Here is a 25095-nt window from a genome sequence, read left to right on the forward strand (position 1 = left end):
ATTATCCCCCCTTTGGGGCTAGAATTTTTCTTAAAAATTTTTGCCCCACAAATAATAACATCGTATGTTGTAAATGGATGCCTTTGTATTGCTTCTCAATATTCTCTGGTTGGCCTCTGTTATTTTCTCCTACCAATAGGGAACCTATGTAAGGACTCTATATGGGCTCTTGGATACCCCATAAGGGAAAAGGGCATATTTTTATTTACAACAGATGGCGACCACGCACGAAGGGACTTTTGGTTACCCGGATTCTGGAAGCGAGGAAGGACTGGTTATCCAGCGCGCACCAGGCAGTTTGCCAGGAGGAATAGCCAGTCTTCCATCGATCCCAGGGTCTGGAAATAACTGGAGGTTCAGCGGGGCTAACCAGAGGAAGCAACGCTTGATCAGGCCGGCCTTAAACAACCAGTCAAGAGATCGTGGGATCACCAGGAACAGCGCATGCGGAAGTGAGTATTAAGTAGGAAACACGGGTAGTGGGTTGGGTTCTCTAAACCACAGCAACCAAAATTCTTTAATTCTTCCTTTTCCCTTCAAATCTAAAATTTCTACTTTTTTCCTCATCTAAAAATTGCCTTCTCCTTTCTGTCACCTCGATCTCAACACCAGCCCTAGCCCTTCGGAGTATGCCCAGGCAAAAGTTGTGTGTGACTTCTTTCATTTCCCTTCTACAGTCTATATGCCGACCTATTCCTTCGGAGTTTTGCCCAGAAAAAGGTTGTGCTTTTTCTTCTGTTCTGAAAACTATAACTCCCAGGTGCAGCCGCACCTCTGCCATGGCGATCTTTGTTAGAGATGACCTGTGAGCAGAGAAAGCAAGGGCACCTGATTCCTTTCCTTCTTTGTCATTTCTGAGTCCCAATCTGGCACTGCGCTACGCAAGCGTCCAGTAGGGAACTCTCAGGTTAGATTGTAAGAGGCAGGAGGTTGCTGTGGGCTCCCTGGCTGAGTAATGACCAAAGGGGGGGGGGTTTGAGATCGCTGACCGCACTGTTAGCTTAGTAGCCAGGAAAGGCCAACAGCTGTACCAGCCTAGTAAGTCAGGCCAGACGAACGGCGGTGTGTCACAGTACTAATTCTCGGAGTTGTCCAAATTGAGTGTACTGTGGGTTATTTATTGTGTTTCCTGAAAAGTGGGGATAAAACCCCGACTGCAGTATAAAAGTAAAAGCTAGCACTATTAAAATTCTTAAAATGGGTGCACCTCAATCAAAAGAAATGAACCTGCAGACTCCTGATGGGAAAGAAGCCCAGTTGGTGCTTACTTCCCGCCTGGACTCTGACAGTCCCCTTCAATTTGTGTTTGAGAAACGTTTTTCCAGTGTTTAAATTGTACTTAGGTAACATCCAGCAGCTGCTTATCTTAAATGTGCCATCTACTGTAAAATAAAAATGCAAGCTTGCTCCAAAATTTTAAATCTTAAGGAAGCCATGTTGAGCCTTATCAATCTTAAACAAGACAAAAATTGAGAATGAAGTGTGCAAATGTTTGTTATTTGAGAGAGGCTCAAAAGAGTCTTCCTCCTTGTATGTACTTCATTAAGCATATGCCTATGAAAGTATGGTCTTCCTTCTAAGAAAAATATCCAGTTTTAACTTTGATTTGGTTGGACAGAAGAGTTATTGTAAGGCTCCTGATATCAGTCTCTATAAGACTTCCTGGCCTCTTTTCTTAGAAAATGCCCCTCCTTGTTTCATTCTGTCTCTTTCAGGGTTTTTTTTTCTTCTTACTTCTGTGCCAGGTAAATTTACTCCCGAGTAAGCTTCCTTTAAAGGAAACTGAAAAGGGGGGGGGCATAGATTAGGCTTACTATTCAAAATTGTCAATTTGTATTCCTTTTAAATCAAATCTATGGCTGTTTTAACTATGCTTTATAAGAGATCCTCTCCCTGTCTTAGGAAAAATGTTCACTTCAATCTTCCTTTAAAGATAATTTCTCTAGGAACTTGCACTCTCACTCAAACTATCTCAAGATCTGCTAAAAGGGTTCTGTATAAAGTTGGGTACTTTTCTTTTCCTCTTCCTTAGTACATGATAGGAGCATAGATGTTTCCTTTCCCAGTTGAAAATCTGTACTTAAATGTATATGTCTTTTTGGTAGTGCAAATCTTGCTTTGAAATCTTGCTGTGAACCCAATATTTTAGAGGGTTGGACTAGATGACCCCAGGGTCCCTTTTAGCTCTCCCAATTTGAGGCTGTGTGGAAGGACATGTGTCTGCAAGCATTGGAGGATTTGAGGGTAATTCTTAAATTCTGGTGTGGTGATGGAGTTGAAATTCAGCCTAGCTTTGCTCTTTAGTTTTAAAACATGAGAGGTGAAGCCGAAGCACAACTGAGAATATCAAGCATTTGAGTGATTACAGTGTTTATCATTTTGTCTACTATTAAAAAAAATCAGACTTCAAAGTCAATTCAAAGTTTAAGCACATCAAATACATATGAGTCTTGACCATTTATCCTGTAAATAAAGGGCAGAAAAAAATTTGTCTGCAAATGGTAAGGCTGAAATGATTGGGAATATTAAAAATCTTATGAATTCTGACTCTGGCCATTTCCCCCCATATATAAGGGCGTGGCATTGTTCCGCGAATGACCAGAGGGATATTAGCCCTTTCCTGTACATAAAGGAAGCAGTCCTTTTTGCTTGGGCTACAATTGCTAACTTTATTGAATACTTTAATTGCTCAGTTTCTCTTTTTTGTTTAAAAAAATCTAACCCTATTTTTTAAATCTACTCCTTACCCTTCATTTCCTTTATTCAAATGGTAATTTAGCCAAAGATTTCAACATTTTCAATAGTATAAAAGGTTTGCTGAGACATGAACTCTGCACATGCACAGAGGCTAGATCAGCAACAAAGGGGGGAGAGAGATAGAGGAAGGAGGGGGAACTGTAGGGAGTGAGAGGAGCTTGGGCTGAACGGGAAAATTTATCCAAATTTCCTTATGTAAAAACTTGGAGCCACTAAGGGAAATCACCCTTAATGTCTCTTTTGCTCCAGGGGCTACGTAAGACAAAAGGTGTTAAGTAGCTTCAAATCTTAACATGATTAACATGCCAAATTCTTTTCACAGGTAAATATCAAAGCACCCCCCCCCCAAGGGATTTAAATCACAGACTTTGTGTGCAGCATTTCCTGACAGGCTTCTCACATGAAATAATTTTTCCCTTTTAACAGGATATGTGAACCCCGATAACAAAGTGTTTGTCCCTTCTAACAAAGTGTTTGTCCCTTCTTTTCTCCCACAGCAACTTTCTTTCCTGTTCTGTGAAACAAGTCTGAATCCCTGCTATTGTGGCTTTGACACTTTTAAGTTACAAATAATCTTTTTGTTCCTCATAGGTCATTGTGTGTGTGTGTGTTTTATTATTATTTTAACCTTGTATTTTTTTTACAGTTCCTTTGGAGACATGTCCACCACATATTGAAAGTCATTTTAAGCCCTTTTCCATTGTTTTCTCATTCTTTCGGTCCAGTAGTAATCTGTGGTTTTGATAATATCTCTGTATTATTTAATAATAATTCTTTTCTAAATCTGATGTCTTTGTGTCAAGTCTGTTTTCATCTGACTGGTAATCAAATTTTTGGCTTTCTTTTTATTTTTTTTAACCTTTGTTGTATTTTTACAGTCCTCTTTCTATACATGTGCAGTAATTTTTAATTTAATAATATGAAGAAAAACAACAACAACAACAAAAAAAAAACTAAGTGAAGGAAAGCAAACAAACTTAGCAGATAATAACAGTAATTATATGAAAATGTGATAATAATATTAAATTGAGTAAAATGCTTAACATGCTAAGATTTTATTATTTGCAGCTAATAACTCAAGGAGATTTTCTTGGGGAGGGGGCTTTTGATCCTTCCTTTTGTCTTTTAAGTCCCCCCAAAACCCTGCCCCCTTACAGGATATCACTTCTACAGATATGCAATGATGAAAAGGCAGCAACAACCCCTCAACTCAGTTCTTCGCCATCACAAGACCTGCAACAACAGTTTTCAAAATGCCCACAGCTATCTCTTTCAAAGTATATAGACTGACGGAGGAGTGGGGCTGACAAAGGGGGGAGGAGTTGAATTGCAAGGACATTTTGCCACTTTTGAACCTTAAAAACTGTGCTCCAGGATTGAGAAGATCACAATTGTCTCAAGATATGCAACTGATATTTGATTAGGTGTTTTTTTTTTTTTTTTTGTATTATGTGTTATTATGTAGGAATGTTGAAATGTGTCTGACAGTGTGTTATTTCCACAAAGGGGGTGGGGGCAAAATTCTGTGTGTAATTGTTTCTGTATAATGTAGGGTGCATAACTATGAACAACAGAAGGGTTTGGCTTACACCCCAAGTTTTTTCATGGAGGATTCTCATATTACATGCTTTCTGATAGAGCAGGCTATATTTAGATTAAGTCAACTGGTGATCATATTTGCTTGTCCCACCTGGCACTCTGCAGTGTGCCCATTTATTTATTTATTTTTATTTTGTCACAAAAAATTTTTTTTTATTCAAAGGACACAAATAGTGATTTGTTTTTTCTATACACGAAGTTCCCAGAAAGAAATTACTTTTTTACTATTTCTTTCTCTCTTTGCAGTCACTTTCTTTCTGTTCCAGAAAACTATTTTGAATCTCTTCTATGATTTCTGTATCTCTTGCAGATTCAGTACTGTCTTTAAGTAGCAATTGTTCTGTATTTATTTATTAATCTTGGATTTCCCGTATAGCTGTGAAATTAATCTAACCACAACCAAGTATTCTTGGAACCATGTTTTATCAGGTAGTTTTGAAGCAACACTCTTTATTATTAGAATGCCAAATGGAAATGGGTGTAGATCATGTCTCAAATTTTATTTATTTGAGGACACGTCCACCATACGTGGAATAAGGTTCCTTCACTTTGTTTATATTTCCAACACATTATTTATTTTATTTTATTTTGCTAACATCTGCATATCATTTTCATATAGTTTCCCCCCCAGATTGCACACAGTGAATCTTAAGGTTTTCCCCCATAATTGCTCTCATTTTTTTCATCTCAATTGGACAACCAAATTGTGTGCTTACTCTTCTCTACCGAATTTTGATTTTACCAAGGAGAAGTTTCAAGATCCATGAAAGCCCAGATAACATGAAGGTGGATATGCTTTGGTTTAGCAGGAATGATCCCTTAGAGTTAAATTGACTTATGTGGACAAGTGCCCTTTTTAAGAATGCCTTTCTTTTAACAGAATGGTTTGAAGAGTTGAGAACCATGGGGCAAGATAAATTCAAATTGGACTCAGTTTGAATTGGGCAAGTGTATCCAGGCTGCAATTAGCTTTTTGGTCCTTTAAGTGCAAGTGAGCAACTTTCCTAGAGTGCAAGACCAACGCCAATAAAATAATGAAATCCCATAGAAAGGCCAAGGCGAAGACTTCTCTCTCATGAGATGTCCAAACCTGTGGCAGCTATGGTGAATGCCAGGCGACATGGTTAAATGAAAGCCCCGAGGGGATTCAACAGACAGGATGTGTTGCTGTAGCACTATGCCGGTGTGAGACCACAGAAGAGCTAGCTTGACACCTGAGAAACACACAAAAATGGCGAAGGACAAAACACCAACTGCATTTTTCAGTCATTAGTGGACCTTCCTGCAAAATGTAAAGCATAGCCACTATTTAGAAAATGTTTCTCCCAAGAGCTAGAATGCCACAAGTAATTTAGTAACAAAATGCAACATATGTTATTTTTATATGATATATTTATACAAAGGCATCCATTTACAACATACGATGTTATTATTTGTGGGGCAAAAATTTTTAAGAAAAATTCTAGCCCCAAAGGGGGGATAATGTGATAGGAATGTTATGGTCTTAGATATATGGCAATGTTCATAACCACACGTACATAGATCAGCACAGGAAAGCCAACCTGGAACCATTTTGATTCCTAAACTGAGCAAATGTTTCTCTGCATGGTCAAAATGGAAAAGCCTCCCCATTGTCTCTTCCTTCACGAATCCTGTCTTAAGGACACATTTAAGATACAAGGTGTGAGCCTGTGACCTGGCCCAGGAAATAAGTATTTTACCACTACAAAAGAATGGCCAGGCTCCCCAGGAAATCCAATCAAGTAACCTGCCAGACAGAAGATAAACAAGGACAAGAGAAAAACAACATTTAAATTTCTCTGATGTAGGTGGGATGTATCTGAGGGGTGGTCTTAGGTTACACCCCTTCTGTGATGTATGCATAATGTTTCTGGGGGTGGTCTTGATCTACAGAATGGGAATTTCAAAAGTCTTTATAAACCCTTGCACAGCATTGTTCTGGGTCCTCCTCCTCTCCTGCGTGTGAGGGGAGTACCCTGTTGCAACAGATCAATAAAGATCAGGCTTACTAGCTGCTTTGCTTCTCAATATTCTCTGGTTGGCCTCTGTTATTTTCTCCTACCAATAGGGAACCTATGTAAGGACTCTATATGGGCTCTTGGATACCCCATAAGGGAAAAGGGCATATTTTTATTTACAACAGTACACATTTTGTTTTCGTTGTACTAAAGCATGTATATCATGCAATAAGAATTGCAGTGCTATCTAGTATACTGGTCTTCGTGTTGCTTGTATTGTTTGTAGTCCACAGCGGGAGGCAGCAGGGCTTCTGAATTTTAGTTGCTGGAAACTGCAGGAAGAGAGAGTGCTCTTGCACTCCAGTCCTGCTTGCAGGCTTCCCGCAAAAAGAGGCATTGGGTTGGTCACTGTGAGAACAGGGTTGCTGGTCTAGATGGGTCTCCTTTGACCTCTCCTCATGCTCTGATGTGGAGGTTTGGAGGACGGGTAACAACCAAGACAAAGCTTGCCTGCCTTAAAGGTCAACAAACGTTTGCCATCAGCCTCCATAGATTCTAGTCTGCAAACGCTGCAGTTAAGTCATTCCAGGTCTTATTGAGTGGGGTGAGGAGGGGTCTTTTAAGGTGGTTATGTGTATTACCTTATTTTCTTCAAAATTATTTTTATTACATTTATATCCCACCATTTTTCTCCATGAACCCCAAGGTGGTGTCCATGGTTCTCCCCTTCCTTTTTGAATCCTCACAACAGCTCTGTGAGGTAGCCTAGGCTGAAAAGCAGTGACTGGCCCAGTGGGTCTGCCCTACTTTCCAAAAAGTGGTTTGCTGTCCTTACTCTTTGCATTCATGTCCCACCTTTTCCTCCAAGGAGCTCAAGACTCTCATCCACAAAACAACCCTGCGAGGTAGGCTAGACTGAAAGGCAGAGGCTGCCCCCCAGGTGAGCTTCATGGCAGAGCAGGGATTTGAAGCCTGGCCTCCCAGGTCCTTGTCCGACCTGCTAACTGGCTCTCGGAGCCCCTCCTGGTCCCTCTGTGGAGGGGAGCCCTGGCCCTGGATGCGATGCCTGCCCCAGATGCTGATCCACAGAAGCTGGTGTCATAATAAATTTGCCCATTAAAAAAGGTGCAACTGTTAACAGAGAAAGCCAAGGGCTCCCTTGGACAAAAAGCAAGGACACCAACCAGGACAATTGGAGCAAAACAGCAGCCAGTGGGCTTGGTCTTTATTAAGACTGTCACGACAGGACTCCAATTCACTGCAAGACGAAGCAAGATGGAAGCCCCGAACAAAAGAAGACCCCCAACTTTTATTAGCTACTAATCCCCCATGCTACACCCCTAAGACTACATCAGAACTACATCATGACTACATCATCGATACATCATAAAAAGGAGTGGTTGAGGGAGGAGTTGAGGTGGTAACCTGAGTGTCCTGTCACCTGTCCAGTTCCTCCTTTCCCCCTCCCCATGAGCACATTCCAGAGGACAAAGAGGAGTTCACGGTTTCCTGCTCCCAGAGGGAAGGGTTGGTCACTGTCCTTTGTTTTAGTCCATACTGAATCCACTTCCATATGCAGGTTCTTTGTTAGTGAAATGGTCCACTGTCTGGCACCATCAATGTTAGCATGCCCGCTGGGGTGGGCTCACTGCGGACGTGTTGGTACGCGTGGGGGATTATGGCTGCTGTTATGTACTGAGTTTAATAGGATCCAAAATGCAGCAGTCTGATTGGTCCCAGAACAATAGGATTCAGAATGCAGCAGTCTGATTGGTCCGCAGGAGCCACCCAATCCAGCTCCAGGTGGAAGTGAATCTGCAACCTGATTGGCCTACAGGGGAATTCCGGGATTAGCCAATCATGTGCAGCCCATTGTGTAAACAATGTATATAAAGCAGATGTTGTGGGGGAACTTTCATTCCTCACTACTATGAACTGAATAAAGAGCATGAAATCCACACTCGACTCCAAGTATATTTCACTGGTGACGAGGATGAGATCCCGCTGAGCTGACCGCCACACACAGCACTGCAGCACCGCCACCTGCTGCACCGCTGCCTTGCACCATGTATCCAGGCTTCAGCTCCGGGACACAAGGAACTCAGAATGGCAACTGACAGCAGCTTCTCGCCGTTCAGCCCAACATCAGGAGACTGGGAAGCGTACGCCTCCCGTTTCACCTTCCTCCTAGAAGCCAAAGGGGTCACCGATGAAGAAGACGCCAAGAAGAGGGCGATATTCTTCAGCATCTGCGGAGAGGAGACGTTCAAAATCTCCCGGGCTCTCCTTGCAACTGAAGACGTTGCTACTGTTCCTTACAAAACAATAATGGAACGGCTGAAGGGGCACTTCTCACCACAGCCCTCGCTGGTGGCTCGTCAAAATGCCTTCTACGCAAAGTGGCAAGCCCCTGGGGAAACCATAACTGGGTTTGTGACCTCCCTCCACCAAGCCGGCCAGTTCTGCAACTTCTCAGAGTTGAAGAACATGCTTCGTGCCCTCCTCATCGGTGGCCTGAAGGATGAGAAGCTGCAACGACGCCTCTACGCCAAGAAGGACTTAACGTTCCAGGTTGCTCTGGAGGAGGCCCTGGCAACGGAAGCTGCCGAGAGGTTGACGCAAGAGGCACGGCCGAGCCTGCCATCCCAACTGAGGGTCCACCATGAAGACCTCGCCGACGACTCAGGATCCGACAGGGAGGAGGTGCACCAAGTACAGCGGCACACTCAAGCAGCGCACAGACCACAGCCACCTCGATGAGAAGGAGGGAACTGCGCAAGCTGCGGGGAGAGTCACGAGAGGAGGACCTACCGTTTCTGCAATGCAGAGTGCAGGCAGTGCAGAAAATCGGGACACATCGCCCGGGTGTGTCGGGCTCGGCCCACCCGACGCCAGGCATCAGATGACCGATCCAAGAGCCCCAGGTCCAGGAGCCCAACGCACCAAGGCAATTCAGCGGAGCATGGAGCTTGACACAAGTTCAACTCTATCCATAATCTTGGCAAGGACCTTAAGGAAACTGTGCCCTAGTGGGGGTCCCAAACTCAGGCCGGCCCCATTCACCCTCCGGGACTTCCAGAAACGTAAGGTCACCACAATGGGGGTGGGGACCTTCAGGGTGCAATATCGAGGGTGGACGCGGCAACTGGACTTGCTTGTGGTCAAGGGCCCCTACGTTAGCTTACTGGGATTGGCAGGCCATTTGTGATGCCCCAGCGCCCAAGGGCAAAACTGAACTTCAGGCCTTCTTGGGACTATTGAACTTTTACCATGCCTTCCTTCCCCATAAGGCGGTGGTAGCGGAGCCCCTACACAGACTCCTGCACAAGCGGGCCCCTTGGGTGTGGGGCCAGCACCAGGAGGCTGCATTCCAGGCAGTCAAGGACTTGCTCGTCTCAAACTTGGTCTTGGCACACTTCGACGAGAGGCTGCCAGTGATGCTAGCATGCGACGCCTCTCCCTATGGCATCGGCGCTGTCCTGGGACACCAACTCCCAGATGGAAGAGAGGTCCGGTGGCATACTTTCCCCAGACACTCGGCGCAACTGAGCGGAACTACTCGCAAATCAACAAGGAGGGTCTGGCAATCGTGAAGGGAGTAAAATATTTCCATGATTTCTTGTACGGGCGGCCCTTTACCGTGGTGACTGACCACAAGCCGTTGCTTGGCTTTTTTGCCCCCCAAAAGCAAAGCCCCCTAAGTTTTGTCTCCTCGCATTCCTCAGGTGGTCAATTTTCCTTGCCAGCTGCCAGTATGCACTGATTCACCGCCCTGGGAAGGCGATGGGCCACACGGACGCCCTCAGCAGGCTACCACTACCGGAAACAGGCCCCGACCCAGCGCCCGCGCAAGAGGTTATGAGCCTGGAGCCGGGTACTACGCAGGCTGTTTGCAACCCACAGGCTCCTTGACACTCTCATCTCTGACAACGGAACCGCATTTACGTCAGGAGAATTCCAGACCTTCACAGCGCAGAATGCCGTCCGCCACATCTGCTGGGCGCCCTTCCACCCTGCCACCAATGGCCAAGCAGAACGCATGGTGCAGACCACCAAGGACACCCTCCGCTGCATGACACAAGGGGATTGGGAGTACCGCATTGCCACATTCCTTCTAGCACAGCACAGCACCCCCAGCTCAACGACTGGCCGGAGCCCTGCTGAACTTGCAATCAGATTGGACTACCTTCACCCCGATAGAGCTCAGGGTGAGGTAGTGGGGGGGGGAGGCAGGAACCCCCAGACCTTCATGGCTCAGGACCCAGTGTACACAAAGAATTTTGGGGCAGGCCCGGCATGGGTACCCACCACAGTCACCAGGGTCACTGGCCCCGTGTCGTACAAGATGCTAACGGAGGGGGGGGGCAATGCTTGCGCCACCACTGCGACCAGCTATGGTGATGATTCCCGGGCGAAAACCAGGAGGAGGACAGGTCAGAGGAGTCCCAAGGGAACAGTGGGGCAGCGAGGCCTGTAGAGCAGGAGGGGCCAGCAGGAGAGGCAGAATCAGTAAATACAGAGAGGACCTGTGAGGCCGAAAGGACACCGGAACCAGAGCCACGACTGAGTGAGCCGGTTGCGCCAGACCAAATGGCCCCATCACAGCCAGCATCCTTGGAACACGAGCCAGAACCTGAACCCTGGACCAGGGAACACCCCAGGCCGCAACGCACACATAGGCCGCCGGCGTACCTTGAGGACTATGAATGCGACCTCCCGGGCAGGACTGGAACTTAGAGGGGAGGGGTGTTATGTACTGAGTTGAATAGGATCCAAAAGGCAGCAGTGAGGCGTTCACAAAGTAAAGGAAGCATTGAACTCTGATTAATAAGAATACACACAGAGGCTTGAACCAGGAAGACTCTGGGAAGGGTGTGTATAATCGTGTCTCTCTGTGCTTGTCCGTGTGCAGCCCCTGGCCCCAGGTAGTTTTATTCATTTTTACAGAGTGTTTGTAAGAACCAATCAGATTTCTTCTGAGCATTTCGACAAACCCACGTGGGGACAAGTTAAACCACCAAAACTAATTAACAGAACTACAAAGGAGTCCATTTGGCAACCCCAGAGGTGATAAACAAGCAATACACATGATAAGGAGGATGGCCAGGAGGACAGCAATCATTATCACCTTCATGTGAGATCTGTTTCCTGGCCCTAAGATTAACATCCTAAGATTACCATATCAGAAAGCTACATCAAAGAAGCTTGCCCACTACCTTTGATGACCCAGGACACCTGCCTGTCTAAGCAACTGTGCTGTGTACGTGACTTGTGAAGAGAGAGAGATGGAACAAGGATGCAGAGGTGTAGATTGATCAAGAATCATATCAAAATAGTTTAAACCCAGTCAACGCAATGCTTTCATTGCTGACACAGATGGCTTACTCTATATTTGTTATAATTCCTCATAGCAATCCCACCTGATCACTACACAGCAGTCTGATTGGTCCTAGAACAATGCAGCAGTATGATTGGTCTGCAGGAGCCACCTAATCCAGCTCCAGGTGGAAGTGAATCCGCAACCTGATTAGCCTACAGGAGAATTCCGGGATTAGCCAATTAGCAGATATTGTGGGGGAACTTTCATTCCTTGCTATGATGAGCTGAATAAAGAGCATGAAATCCACACTCGACTCCGAGTATATTTCAGCTGCCCTATGTCAAACCTCCCCCCTTTGATAGTCCTTCTCCCAAGGTGCAGAACAAAAGTGGAACAGTACAGATCCGATGTATGGCTGATTTTCTATGAATTTATAACAGAAACACTACAGAGGTAAAAACACTTTCACTCAAAAGGAAACACTTGGATACATTTTGATTGGATCAGTCACGGTCAATTAAACCCGGATACATTGTTTTAGCAGCTGTCAACAGTCATTGAGAGGTAGATATTGGCCCTGTAGTACCTGCTTGGTCACCACAAGGGGCGCTGTTCAGTTACACTCATTGGCTGGAGCACAGCAGTTTATTTGCATGGGGAAACTGGTCTACCTGCACTGAAAATAATGAACGGGGTTCCGTGGGGATAGACTTATGATTAAAGCGCTTCCTTATTTACAGAAGGCTTTTCAATAGTTTATTGAAGGAAGCATATGTCATGTGTGTGTCATGCTTGTACAAACTGAATGGGGGGGGGGTTTCCTGCGACACAACAAGGGACTGTTTTTGCCACAGCAGATAAAGCCATAAATCTTTTGACGGTTTATCAACCTGTGTCCCCAAGTGCTGTTCAGCCCTGCGGATTGGAGAGCCCTGGCTCTGTCCTGTTCACACAAGCACTTAGCCGAGTGAGGCACTTGCAGGATGTCCTGTGTTCAATTTCTAGAATCATACAAGTCTAGAAGGCGGCTGGCAAAGTTGTGACTTGGAGGAACAATCTGAAAGTCTTGTGGAACCTTAAAGGCCAATAAATTTATTGCTGCGACTCAAGCTCACTCTGCCAGGTGCCGGAATTGAAATCTTAGTTGGGGGAAACGGTATGGTGGGAGCAGAATGGCAAGGAGATGCAAGAATTAGTCAGTGACAATTAAGGCTTAAATATATGTTCAGCTGGCACTTTATTCAAAGCATTTCCTTCAGCACTTTTATTGCCCATATTGATGAGGGCTAATCTCCTACCCATCCCAAATAAGGTAGTGCACTGTAATGGTTAGAGTCTTGTACTATCACCTGGGAGACCAAGGTTTGAATCCCCCTGCTCCACCATGCAGCTCACTTGGGGACCTTGGGCCAGTCACTGCCTCTCAGTCTAACCTGCCTCACAGGGTTGTTGTGGAGATGAACTGAGGAGTGTTGGGTAATATACATTACCTTGAGCTCCTTGGAGGAAAAAGTGGTACAAACATGCAGTAAGTAAGTAAGTGAATGAATGAATGAATGAATTGCCACTGCTATTCACCCATTCCTTTGTCATGCAGATTGCTGGCTGATGACTGAGAGGATGGGGAAAAGTCTCCACAAATATCTCTTTTGCAAGGGGGAGGGGGTGGTACTGATCTTACCTGGGAGAGGTCTGCTCCAAAACACAGCAGCTGAGTTTCCTTCACAGGTTGGCATTCTCCCGAGAAGCACACTGGCGTTCGCCATACCGGCTGAAAACCGTACTGCAAGGGGTGAGTATCCTGAGTTGTGCTTTGCGTTTATTTGCAGAAATCAGCATCCAAGTTCCTCACTGGGGCAAGGCAATCTGAGCATGTGACACCAATTCTGGCCCAACCTACCAGTTAGTTTCCAGGGCCCAATTCAAAGGGCTGGGCTTGACCTGTAGGACCAGCTCAGGACCACAATACCTCAAGGGCTGCCTCTCCCCATATGAGCTGACCCAGACCTTGGGATGGACACCTGAGGCCTTTCTCCAGGTGCCACCTCCACGGGAGCTCTGGAGGGTGGCAACAGGAGAACAGGGCCTTTTTGGTGGTGGCTCCCTGTTGGTGGAATGCTCTTCCTGGGGGAGCTCACCTGGTGCCTTCATTTCATATCTTTGGTGCCGGACAAAAACACTATCTATGAACATTTAGAATGGGTGGGATGTTTTAATGTATCCCTCACTCTCAGTTTTTATGTACGTAGGTAGGTATTTTTTTCTGGTAAATCACTTCAAATTGCTATGGCAAAAAAATGACTATTGCATTTAAATTTTTATATATAATATTTTGGCCTGGAATCCCCATTGCCTATGCACTGCAGGAAAGTCAGATGTTCCTTTTGTTAGATAAATTCTGTAAGTTCTGATTCTCCTCACACCCCCTCTCGTCTCACATCCTGAGGGAAACTGTGAGGACACATCTACAGACCTTTTTGAGTTCAACTCCTTTCCCATTGCCTCTTGCCCCTTCCTGGCTTTTGTCTCAGGCAACTGTTGAACTTTCTCGAAACTCTCAGGTTCGCACTGTGCGAAACCCACCCACGCTCTGGTGACCTGAAACCTCTCAGGTGGTACCCCCTTCGTGGAGCGTGCGGAACGTCTGAGCACTGTCTCAGGTGCTCCCTCTGACCCACTGGGGCCAGCAAGTGTTTCACTGGTACCAGAAGACTCCCCCTCTGACTTACTGCGTCTTCGGGCCTTCTGAACTTTGCTAACGGGAGACGAAGGCTCACTCTTGGGCTCTCTTTTAACAACCTGTGGAGATGCCCAATCCTGTTCTTGACCCTGGTCAGCGACCTGGTCCTCATCAACAGGTTCAGCTTCTGCCTCTCCCTCCTCCTCAGAATCAGACAGACATTCTGAGAGAACGTCAGGATTCGCATGGATCCTTGACCAACCATTCTGCTCACAGAACTCAGCATTTCTGCTAACTAGAATCCTGGACTGATCACCATCTGGATATGCAAACCTCCACCCCTTTGTCCCAGGCTCGTACCCACAAAAGATCATTTTCCGGGACCTCGGGTCACCTTTTTTTCGTTGAACCTTTGGCACAAGCACCCAGGCTTCGCAACCAAAGACACGGAAGAAATGCACCTTCGGCTTCTTCTGGTGCAGCAAGAAAAACGGGGTGTCACCTACCACTGAATTGTAGGACCTGTTCATCGTGAAATTGGCCATCTTCATCGCCTCCCCCCAAAAACTCTGAGGCAAACCAGAGTCAAACAGTAAAGCGTCAACTGCTTTGGCCAGTGCCTTGCTCCTGCGCTCCGCCACACCAATCTCCTGAGGAGAGGTAGCAACCGTCAACCGGTGACGTATTCCCTTCTGGCGGAAGAAACTCTGCAGAGCAGACCCAGTGACCTCTGCGCCTCGGTCAATCTGGAAACTCTGCACCTTGGTGGAAAACTGTAATTCCACTGCCGCAACCCAATCTTTGATCAGTTGCGCTGCCTCGCTTTTGCGTTTCAGCGAGAAGACCCACGCGTTCAGGGTAAAATCATCTGTCAGCGTCAGCGCAAATCTGGCCCCGCCCAGACTCTCTGGCATGGGCCCACAAAGGTCTGTGTGCACAAGCTCAAAAGGCTTTGTGGTTACCCTCTCCAATATGGGATAACTGCACCTTTTTACCTTTGCCCTTCTGCATGCCCTACAATCTAGGGATCGGTCACATGCTTTTATCTTGCAACCTACAGTGCACTGGGGCAACTTCTGGATACCTTCCCAACAGCCATGTGACATTCTCCTGTGCCACAAATGAGCACATGAATCATGAGGTGGAACGTTTGCACACTTCGCCTGTGCTTCCTCAGCGTCCCCCTTTCCCTCCAGAGGTGTCTCCAGAACAAAGAGGTTGTTCTGACATGCAACACTGACCAGTTGTCCCCCCCCCCCGGAAATAGAACAGACATTATTTTCAAAGCAAATCTTATACCCTTCCTGTAAAAGACAAGATACAGATAAAAGACAATGTTTCATTTCAGGCACAACGTAGACCTCCAGCTCCGCCTGTAAGAAAGAAACAAACACATTTCCAACAGTAGTCAAAAGTCTCTGTGACCCATCAGCAAAAATGACTGTTTTCCCAGTTGAAACAGCCCTGCAGTTCCACATTTCACCACTAGGTGGTGCTGGCATCAGATGATGACTGGCTCCAGAGTCAATGACCCAACGCAGCACTCTCCCCTCACTGGAGTTGTCCCGTAGCGTTGCCATGGAGGCAGCTAGGTGATAAGAACCGTCCTGACTTCCTGTGTCACGTCCTCCCTGCGCATTCCCACACTGGCCCCTTCTCCTGGACTGGCTGCCATGGAAACCTGGCTGACTGCCATGGGAAGCGACCTTGGAGACATCCTGCTCAGCCTCTCTGGCTCTCCGGGGGCAGGATCGACGCAGATGTTCAACCGACCCACAGATAAAGCAGCGACGAGTGGAAAAAGCCTGAACTGTGCCTTCCGCTGGCCTGCCCCCCCCCTGCAACCGGATGGGCTCTCTGTGCCAGCTCGGCCCTCTCTTAGGCGGCGTTCCTGTTCGTCACACAAGTGACCAGTCACATACTGAAGCGTAAGATCGGCTGGATTCATCGATTCCAAAGTTAGACACAAATTGTCATAACTTTTGTCCAAAGAGCTGAGCAAAATATAAACTTTCAGTTCCTCAGAAAAGTTGACTTGCAACAGTCTCAGCTGGTTGAAAACAGAAAGCATCTCAGTCACATGCTGTCTGATGCTATCAGCAGGACGCAGCTTCATCTCAAACAAACGTCTGGTAGTGTGGATTTTTGCCCCAGCTGTGGTCCTGTGATGCACTCTCTCTAGTGCCTGGTAGGCCTCATGAGCAGTCTCCAGCCCCTCTACCAAAGGCAGCTGTGAGCCCTCCAAACTGAGCACGATAGCTCCCAGGGCTTTCTGTTTTTTTTCTCTGTGAAGCATGGGCAGCTGCGATATCTGCTGCCGAAGCACCGGCTCCAGCTTGCTGTGGAGGCCCTCGGACCGCCTCCCACAGACCCTTGGCTACCAGCCATGCCTTCAGCTTCCTGCTCCACTCCTCCCAATTCTTTCCATTTAATTTTTCAAAAGGGATGGAATATGACTCCTGGCCGTCTGCCATCTTCTCCCCCGGGGCTCAGCGTACTCACGTAACAGCAGCTCCTCCGGCACCCGGTTCTGCAGATCAGATCCTCCCCAGCGAGCTCCTCTCTGCCTCAAACGTTAGGCAAAACTCCAACTGGCTCCAGCTCAGCTCAGCTGGCTTCCCCCACACACAGGCACAATGCAGCAACAGCTTCAAAAGCTTGGCTGACCTTCCATAACCTGTTAGATAAATTGGCGTCCGGCACGTTTCCTTGCTGCGTCACTGGCTGTCCGTGCCGGTCAAAAACTTCTTCCAGCTCCCTTAGCTCTCTTAGCAGAGTTCATGCAGTGGGGAAAACTGTTGCTTTGTGTGAGGAAATAAATCAAACTGGATGCAGGCTTTCCTCTTATCTCCAATAGTCTTTAATGAGTAGAATAACAACATAAATCAGCCCGGCGAATTGGCTGCCATCCCTCTGCTTTCTCCGTCAAAAGCGAAAGAAGAACGACACACAGAGAAACACTCCCCTATGTGAATATAGCCACGCCTCAGAATGTGAGACGTCACTCAGAACTGTTTAATCCTGTAAGTTCTGATTCTCCTCACACCTTTTGCCACAAATAATAGACGCATAGTTGTCAATCTGTAAGGGACCCAAAGGGTCACCTACTCTGGCTCCCTGCAATGCCAGCTGCAGGACAGGGCAGAGGAGAAACATCCTTCCTGAGCTGGATAGTGCCATCAATGAGAGACAAAACCAAGTCCGGGTTCAAGGCAGTCACCTGCCATTTAATCTCCCACGAATCCTGAGGTACCCTTCGGGTGTTTTGGGGACTGCAGCTTCCATCAGCCCCAGCCAGCATGGCCCCAGGGCATTGTGGGGGATTTAAATGCAGCTTCCCAGACCCAGTCACCTGAGTGTAGCAGACCACAGGTTGTCCTCAGTGGGGTTCCCCTCCAGGATTCTGGCATGGGTGCTGGGTGCAGACTTCAGCCCCACTAAACAAGGAGGGTACAGCATTGTAAACTGGAGATGAGCAAGTGGAGCATTTTACTCTGTCCCCCTCAAGGAGTTGGTGGGCTTCATGCCTCTCCCCATCGTAGGCCATCTTGTATGCCATGTAAAACTCACTTCCAGGTTATTTCTCAGGGGCTACCAAAGCCCGCTTTGGTTTGTTTTTAACTGTGAGAAGTCCATTTCCATCCAAGTGGGTCCTTATATTACATTAAGAATTTGGAGTTTGAGTTTTCATCATCCCTTCTCACCCTTTTTTCCTTTTGTGTCACATACATCCGAGGGCAGGGGCTGTATTGGTTTTTTTTCTTGATTTGTTGGCCACTCTGGAAGTGTTTTCAGCTGAACAGCAGGGTAAAAGCACTTTGGATAAAATGAATGATAAAATGATGCCAGCCAAGGGACTTCTTGGCAGAGGAAGTTGAACTCACTTCCATCCCAGAATCATAGAATCAGAAGGGACCTGGAGGGTCATTTAGTCCAACCCCTTGCAATGCAGGAATCACAGCAGCTACTTTATCTTTCCCTCCATGTGGTTCCCCTACAGATCCCGGCTCCGTCCCCCTGATCATAGAGATGCTGCGAGACATGTATGAATACGTGCCCATCCTCCAGGACTGGTGGCATGCAGACGGGTACTGCCAGCAGCGCTTCGCTCGGTTGCCATCTGAGCTGGCATCTCTTGGGGAAAAGCTGCAGTCCTACCAAGTCCAGAGCGCAGTCTGGATGGATGACCAGGAGGTGTTCCTGCAGAAGCCGAAGCAGAGGCGTGAGTAGAGATATGCTGCACTATTGAACCTAAGATAAGCCTGCTAGATCAGGTCAATGGCCCACCTGGTCCAGCAACCGGCTCTCACAGTACCATGTGCACCTAGACGCCTGTTGGAAACCAGGGAGCAGAACATGAGACCAGAGCCCTCTCCCCCCCCCCCTGTGGTTTCCAGGAACTGGTATTCAGAAGCATGGCTGCCCCCAAGCGTGGAGGGCAGAGCACAGCCATACTGGCTAGTAGCCATTGACAGCCCTCTCCTCCTCTTCCTCCTCCGTCTCCTCCTCCTCCTCCTCCTCCTCCAGGAATTGGTCCAATCCTATTTTAAAGGCATCCATGTTGGTGGCCATCAGAGTTCCATAGCTTAATTCTCTACACTGCAAGAAGAAGGGCTTTCCTTTTATCTGTCCTGAATATTCCACCATTCAGCTTCACTGGATGACCACAAGTTCCAGTGTGATGAGAGGAGATAAAATTTTCTCTCTCACTTTCTGGCCATGCATAATTTTTATAAAAATCCTATCATGTAACCCTTCCTTGCTTTTTCTCTAAAACTAAAAAGTCCCAAATATGGCAACCTTTATTCATACAGAAATCACTCCATCCCATAGAACACCTGGGTTGCTCTTTTCTGAACTTTTTCCAACTCTACAACATGCTTTTTTATGTGAGGCAACCAGAACTGTTTTAAATGTTGGGTCCTTGGTCACATCCCCATCTCTCTCCCCCACCCCCACCAATCCTGGTCTTCAAGAACAAAACAGACACAAAGTTTGTGAAGGTCTTAGCCGACTTCCCAGAGATGCCCGCTGTGAGTGCCTGCGCACTCGTCCAGTGGGACCCTGAGGCTGTGGAGATCTCCACTGTCTTCTCCTACGCGGTCCCGGCTTTCATCAATGAGTTCAAGTTGCGTGGCTTCATCGACGAGGATGGCTTCATCAGGTTTGCCATCATCCTCCATGGGCACCACTCCCCGTGCCTGCCAGTTTTTCGTGCCAATGGGCAGTGGCACAACTTCTGTGTCACATGGCAGCATCAGAATCGGGCATGGGCCATCCATGCTGATGGGAAGGAGAAGGCCTCAGCCACAGGGCTTTCAGCCTCCCATGCCGTGGATGGCCATGGGACGTTCATTATCGGGCAAGATCAGGACTCCCTGGGTGGGGCCTTCAAAGAGAAAGAGTCCTTCAGTGGGAACCTCACTGGTTTGCATATTTGGCAGAGGGTCCTCAGCAGGGAGCAGATGGAGAAAGTGCGCTCCTGCATCCCTATTCAAGAGAGCCTCGTGTTTGCCTGGAGCAGCGACATCCTCGAGGTGGAAGCGAGCATCCAGTAGGCCACAGTGTAGCTAACCTGCCCAGGTAAAGCACTCTCGGGTTGTGACTGCACCAGCTGTCTGAATCTGGTCTGCGATGAGCTGGTTGATTTGCATGTCCCTGTTTTCAGTTGGTGTGGACTGGTTATATGCCTATATTGTATGGGGGCAGGGGAGGAAGCTGCCCCAGGACAGGGGTGGGGATCCCTGTGGCCTGCAGACCATGGCCAGTGATGATGGGAGTTGTAGTCCCAAGTGAAGGGCCACAGGTTCTCCTTCCTTGTTTAGAAGGCATCTTGGGCTGGAAAGGCTTTGAACTCTCTTGGGTCTCCATTGCAAAATGGGCTTGTTGAGATAGGTAGGTAGATACCTGCCGGGGTCTTCTTTCTCCAAGGGTTGAAGATGTCCATGGCGATCAGGTTGTGTGACTCAGCTACCTGCAAGTACACAAATGACAGAGTGTATTTCGAATAAACTGTGTGGAGCAGGAGCAGATGGCGGGGAGGGGCGATGGCTGCAACCTGACTCCTGACGACTGAGTCAACGCCACTTACCTGGAGGCAGTGGGGGAGGGGTGGGGCAACAGGGAGATGGGGCAAATGCATCAACAGGAGAGCTGGGTGGAAGTAAGATGCTTTATAAGGACCTAGTAGCAGTGAGTGCCTGGCACTGCCTGGGAGTTTTTAGGGAATAAAAAAATGCAATTTTAAAACTAAAAATAGCGTGATTTGTGATTTTGGACCCATGACACCAAAATTGGGTAAACTCATGCCATAGTTGTGTTTTGGTCTGACGTCTTGATTCAAAACAGCACCTAGAATCCAAGGGTCTACCAACTCCACCCTCAGGGTGTTGGTTTCTGCTCTCTTCACTGTGCAGCGAGATGCTTGTCACAAGACAATGTTTACATTCCACAGTCTGTGCTGTTGGGTTTTCCCATGGGAAAGGGAGACTGGACGTGACGTACACTGGTTTCCTGTTTTTCACTGTTCTTTGCAGTTCAGTGTGTGTTGTTCTCTCTGTGCTTTAGAGGAGAGAGGATGCTTTTCTCTGCTCCGGCAGAGGCAAGATGTTTTTCTGTAATCTACCAGCTTTGAAAGGTAAATAAAGCAACTTAGAGTATGTGGCACGTACTCCTCATCCTTCCGCTGTGCACGGGAATCTGCAAACACAACATTTTTGGTTATGGGCTCCAGAAGTCGAATCGGAGTGCCGGCAAAAGAATGCAGAGGAACAGAGGGACGGATCGCTCTGCGCGTCAAGTTGATTGATGAGAGGTATGTGCTCATGCTCCGGGCAGCCTGCCAGCTTCTAATTAATGGCTTTATGGCTGGACTTTGAACTTTTAAGGCCGTTTTGCCGGGCTCAAAGGAACAAGCTTCTATGCTGGGGAAATCGAAAGTAACTTTTAAAAGTGCTTTTGGAATAAAGCAGCTGCAGTTAAGCAGAAATGGCGAATGCAAAGCTAGCGGATGCTTTTGGGATTCCTAAGCTCAATAAGAAAAACTATGCGGACTGGGTTCTCTATGCAGAGGCTATTCTGCGGAAAGAGGGTCTGTTTGAAGTTATTACAGACACCCCCCCAGCTCCAGTTACAGATGCATGGCAAGCTAAAGATTCCAAAGCAAGGGGAACTCTTACATTGATAGTATCCCCAGAAGAGCTCTGTCTGTTGCGTGATAAGACCTCAGCCAGACAAATTTGGGACGCTTTGAGAGAGGCTCACCTGAGGACAGAAGCTGGATCCACTATGTTTTACTTTAACAAGCTGCATAATATGGCTCTTGCTGAAGGTGGAGATGTGCGTATACATCTGATGGAGATGCAGAATCTGAGACATGAGCTGCAACAGAGAGGACTCAACTTTCCAGAGGCTGTGTATTCCTTCATGATACTACAATCTTTGGGTTCAGGTTGGGAGTCTGTTGCGACTCAGATTGCTGTACAGCCAACTGCTCAGCTGACAGTGGACTATGTTACTGCCATGATTCAGAATGAAGCAGATCGCCGGGGTGCTAGCTGCATGGGCAAGGGGGAGACTTCACAGACGTCATCCCATAGTGCAGTGGAACCACCAGATGGCGCCAAAGCTTTGAAGGCAGTGAAATGCTACTCGTGTGGAGGTCTAGGCCATATGAAGAGGGAATGCAAATATCCCAGGGCCAAGACAGAGCAGCGCAGTGGAAGCTCATCGCGTGGAAGAGGCCAGAGCAAAGGCAAAGGTCCAGTGTCCAGGACAATGCAGCACAAGGCAATGGTCTCACGCTTCACTCCAAAGGTTGCAGAGGTCCAGAAGACGTCTAGATCTTTCTTCGTTGTTGATTCAGCGGCAACGCACCACATGTGCAACGATAAGCGACTGTTCGTGTCTTTTACACCGCAGGAAGGTGCGATTCACCAAGCGGATGACCACACAATCCCCAGTAAAGGCTACGGAACTGTTGTTCTTCACAGTTTGGACTTATCGATACAGAATGTGCTTTATGTGCCGGATGCCAAACATAATCTGCTCAGCGTTGGACAGCTGAATGAGCGGAATATTGACGTTTCCTTTAAGAACAAAAGGTGCATCATCACAAAGAAAAATGATTATGTATTGTATGCTGAATATGTTGATCGTTTGTATGTTTTGTATTTTGATGATGTTGTGCAGGATGACACTTGTTGCATTGCAGGTACTAACGAAAGTTTGCATGCAGAATGTATTCATGATTTTCATCGAAAATTTGGTCATTTGCATTTTGAGGCAGTATCTAAGATGCCTGCCTTGGTTGAAGGTATGACTATTAAACCCTGCAGGTACCACATGAAGTGCAAGGCATGCGCAGCAAACAAGGTGAAAATGGCTGCGAAAGGTAAGGTGTCTAGTAGGCAAGCTACAGAACCATACCAAATTGTTCATGCTGATTTGGTTGGACCACTAGCGCCCTCTTTGGGTGGAAACAGGTACTTCATGGTTCTCATTGATGCATTTTCCAGGTATATTTATGTGTACAATCTCAAGCAGAAATCAGAGGCTTTTCCTAGGTTCAAGGAATTCTGTGCTTGGTTGGAAAATGTGCATGGTAAGAAGATAAAGACTCTTTTCAGTGATCGCGGGGGAGAATTCACTTCTCAGCAGTTTGAAGCTTTTCTGACTGAGAAAGGAATTCAACACGATTTGTCTAGTCCTCGCTCGCCATGGCAGAATGGACTTGCGGAACGAGCAAATCAGACATTGCTTCAAGGGTTAAAAACCTTGCTACATGATGCAAATCTTCCAGAGAGTTATTGGGCCGAAGCTCTCTCATGTTTCACTTACAGTTATAATCGCAGGTTATCTTCAGCGATTGGTTGTACCCCCTATGAGAAGATGTTTGGCAAGAAGCCATACATCAAACACATGAAAATTTTTGGTTCTGACATGTGGGTTCACTCACCACAAAACTCCAAGTTAGACAAGCGTGGATTGCATGGTATCTTTCTAGGTTATCAGAAAGGGTCTTACAGAATAATGATGACTGACTCAAAGGCAATTAAGCTCACAAGAAGTGTCGAGTACAATGCCAAGTGGGGGGAGAATGTGGGAATTTTCCAATGTTATCCTGATGACAGTGATGAGACTGAGGATAGTCAAAAGCAACCACAACAACCCACACCCACTGATGAAGGTTCTGATTCTGAGTCTGAAACTGAATCGGGTGATTCAGAGGATTTCGAGAGTGTGAAAGCCTCTATGCGACCCTCTGAAAGCTCTGATCAAGAATTGGAGGAACCATTGTTCACAATAGGCCACTTTTCTCCTAAGAAGGAAGAGGAGAGTGTTGAAGATCTACGGCTAATTCGCAGGTCACAAAGAGCTACAAAAGGCAGACCTCCAAAGAGATTTGCTGATGAGTTTGCTAAGATAGCAGTAACAGCTGTTAAAAGCTCCAAGAAGGTATTTGAACCTTCAAGTTTCCAAGAAATCCAGGATTTGGATTCAAAGGAAGCTGAGCCATGGTTAAATGCAATGAAGGCTGAGCTTGATTCCTTAGAAAGGAACAAAACATGGGACCTAGTTCCAGTAGTTCCAGGAATGAAACTGCTTGGAAGCAAATGGGTCTTCAAAGCGAAGACTGATCAAAATGGCAAGATAGTCAGACACAAAGCCAGATTGGTAGCCAGAGGTTTTGCACAGGTACCAGGTGAAGACTATCACGAGACCTACTCACCCACAGTGAGGTATGAGAGCATTAGGCTTATGCTCAAGCTAGCTGCAGAGGAGAATCTACACATTAGTCACCATGATGTAAATACAGCTTTTCTGTACGGATCTCTAGATGAATCACTTTATATGCTTCCACCTGATGGCGTACAGGTAAAACAGGGATTTGTTTGTGCTCTGAAGAAATCCCTTTATGGTCTCAAACAAAGTGCACGGTGTTGGCACACAAAACTCACTGAAGTATTGTTTTCTCTAGGTTTTAAGCAAGGGAAAGCTGATCCATGTGTATTTGTCAAAGAGGAGGGGCAAAAGAAACTGTATTGTTTGTTTTATGTTGATGATCTTTTATTCTTTTGGAAGGATGTCACAATGTACAATAACGCCCTAGCTCAACTGAAAGAGCACTTTGACATGAAAGATCTTGGTGAGGTAAACAACTACCTATCTCTGGAAATAGAGAGAGATCAAGATGGTAACATTCTAGTACACCAGTCACGGAAAATTGCTGATGTGTTAAGCAAACTAAACCTGATGGATGCTAACCCTGTAGACACACCGATGACAACAGGTTATCAGGTAGATAACACTGAAGAAGCATTTTCTGACACTACACTGTACAGAAGTGTGCTAGGCAAGCTAAACTTCATTGCCAGATGTTCTAGACCAGACATTGCTGTTAGCTGTAATTTGCTAAGCAGACAAGTCAACAATCCTACTGTTAAGGATTGGAAAGCTCTGAAACGCATAGCGCGGTATTTGAAAGGCACTATGCATTACAGACTGAGATTTAACAATCAGAAGTCTGGTGGTCTTGAGATATTTGCAGATGCAAGTTTTGGAAGTGACACTACAGACAGGAAAAGTACGTCTGGAGTTTGCTATATGTACAATCAGGGTCTATTTGATTGGTCATGCAAGAAGCAAACAACAGTTAGCTTAAGTACTTGTGAAGCTGAACTGAACGCACTGTCTTATTCACTTAAAGATTGTGAATGGTTGTTACAATTGTGCAAAGACATGAAAATTCCTGTCAAATG

At 46.6% G+C, this 25095-nt stretch overlaps 1 pseudogene across 1 annotated transcript in view; it reads left to right on the forward strand.

The window, feature by feature from the left end:
* The first annotated feature begins 8822 nt into the window (after window positions 1-8822).
* Window positions 8823-25095, forward strand: part of LOC309333187 (adhesion G protein-coupled receptor D2-like) — a 94655-nt pseudogene continuing 78382 nt past the window's right edge. The window contains exons 1-4 of the transcript in view: window positions 8823-8927; window positions 13384-13447; window positions 18336-18561; window positions 19284-19918. The product of the transcript in view is annotated as an adhesion G protein-coupled receptor D2-like (transcript). The remainder of the gene's footprint in view (window positions 8928-13383; window positions 13448-18335; window positions 18562-19283; window positions 19919-25095) is intronic.

Source organism: Podarcis erhardii (assembly GCF_964252035.2).
Source record: "Podarcis erhardii genome assembly, chromosome: W".
In the NCBI taxonomy this organism is placed as follows: Eukaryota; Metazoa; Chordata; class Lepidosauria; order Squamata; family Lacertidae; genus Podarcis; species Podarcis erhardii.